Source organism: Palaemon carinicauda, chromosome 2, assembly GCF_036898095.1.
Source record: "Palaemon carinicauda isolate YSFRI2023 chromosome 2, ASM3689809v2, whole genome shotgun sequence".
In the NCBI taxonomy this organism is placed as follows: Eukaryota; Metazoa; Arthropoda; class Malacostraca; order Decapoda; family Palaemonidae; genus Palaemon; species Palaemon carinicauda.
In genome coordinates, this window is record NC_090726.1 from 185,440,536 (window position 1) to 185,443,035 (window position 2,500).

The following is a 2,500-nucleotide window of genomic DNA, read 5'->3' on the forward strand; positions in this document are numbered from 1 at the left end:
TAATATGGCTAAAGAACCAACGAAGAAAATGAAACTGTACTGACGATCGAGAAGCTTGACGATTGAAAACCAAAATGAAAAGAGGAGATTGAAGAAGGAAAATAACTGTTTATTGGAGGCCATAAAACGGGAGACACAGGAAACTGATGATGGGGACTTTACATCACACGGTGAGTGAGGACCACTTAAAGCCCACGACGAGAGAATAAAAAACAATTTTGTGTTACTACATGATCAGAAAAACACTGGCTACCGTAGAAAACAGACTGTGAGCCAAAGGAAACTGATAATAAAGTCTAGGGGGAAATAATGACCAGAGAATAGAGACTGACAACCATAGGAAACTCCAAACGAGGGGAAACTAGAAAAGGATACTGCGACGAAAGACACAAAGACCCAGAAGACAAAAAGACTAAAAGAACTGAAGAAACTGATGAAAAGACAGGAGGCAAAAGAAGTGCAATCGAATGGATTGTGAAAATGCAGCCTTGTGAAACCTGTCTGGGACAAAAATAGTAACTTAGGAAGAAGAGAAATTATATCCTTTAGAAAAGTTGACCACAAGACAACCAATACTGTACACAAATGACTGAGAGATTGAATCGATGGAAAATTTAAGTTAAAAAGTAACTAGAAAAAGATTTTATTATAAAAAACTCTGTGTAAGAGGAACTTTAAAGATAATAACTGTTTTCATTTGTTAGTGAATGCTGAAGTGATGTTGACTTGGGTCAACAAAGTTAAAAAAAAAAAAGAATGAAACATGAAAAAGAACACGTACAAATACCATGAGATAAATAAGAAAAAAATATCATGTACTGCATAAGATTACAAAAGAAAAGAGAAATAAATATAGAATAAAAATCACTATTGTTAATATCTTTTTTTATAAAAATGTTACAGGTTACATTACCAGATCAAAAAAGAAATTCTTTTTGTGGAAAACAATAAAGTTGAACTTTAACAAAATAAGGAAAGCTGAATGGTAAAATTATGGTTTACAATATCATGTTACACAAAATCAGTATTGAGCATAACTGACTATCTAAGTAACAAGAGGGAAAAAAATAATAATTCCAAATCTACAATGAGTTAATGATTGCTATTTACATATAGCAACAATGAAATGTAGCTTCTATAGTGAAACGTGATGTAAAAATAATACAAAAGAAGATTAAAATAAAAACATACTGAATCTTAAATGTACTTTCATATAAGATAGAATTCAGGACAGACAGATCATGTATGAGTCTCAATTGATATAAAACAAAATAACCTTATTAAGAGAAACCAACGCCCGTAATATATATATATATATATATATATATATGGTTACATATATACATATGTACACACATACATAAAAATGTATATATAGTAATTTACATGTGTATATATATATACATATATATATATATATACATACATATATACATATAAATATATATATATATGTACATATATATATATGCATATATATATTATATATATACATACATACATACATATATATATATATATATATATATGTACATTCTATGTGTGCAACTGAGTTTGTAAGTCTGAAGATAGAAGAAAAAGTTTCATGTACACTGCAGTTCACATGTGGTTGCCGTTTTCCTCACGAAAATAACTAAAATATTCAATAATGTACAACAGTTCCCTCCTACATAACGCAATAATTAAGGCTTAACTATCCGTATTGAAAACAGAGAGAGAGAGAGAGAGAGAGAGAGAGAGAGAGAGAGAGAGAGAGAGAGTATTAACACGAAAATGGTTACCCTCTTTAAAGATTATATAACACTCTGGCATACCTGACGGATAGCGGAAGGCCACGCCCAAATAGTGGGGCATATAATATCACTAACAATTAATAATCTCTCCCTCTATGTATTCCTTGTCTCTACTAAACATCATCCTAACGCGACTGAATAATTTAGCAGGTATCGGAAAGGTTACGTTTTGTAAACCGATATAATTATGGACCATGTAATATATACTGTAGTGTGTGTGTGCGTGTGTATATATATATATATATATATATATATATATTTATATATATATGTGTGTGTTATAATCAATCAAAACAATATTATGTACTAAATCCAATCTCTAATCTCTTCATCTATCTTTCTATTCTTTGTTTCTACTAAACATCAGTCTAATGCTATTAAATAACTTCACAGAAATCGTACCATACTGACAATGTATAATAGAATTATCAAGTGTTACAAGAAAATAAAAGAATATTATGTATTAAATGAAAATCTAATAACTGAACATAAGAAGTACTGGCATGTATAATGCGTAGTCGAGTAATTCGGACAAAGTATTTTCCAAAATTCACAGCCCTCTCCCCTACCCACGGGAGGTACCCAGTCCACCAGGCGATACCCCTCCCCTGCCCCAAACCAACCGGGGGCCGCAAAAAGTGCCTGCAATATTCATACACCCCGCGAGATAATGTGGTAAGAAAAGCAGTTCCTAATTACTTATTCAG

The 2,500-nt window shown here is 31.4% G+C and overlaps 1 pseudogene; it reads right to left on the bottom strand.

Moving 5' to 3' along the window:
• LOC137621561 (uncharacterized) overlaps window positions 1-2,500 on the bottom strand; it is a 364,107-nt pseudogene that overhangs the window by 64,710 nt on the left and 296,897 nt on the right.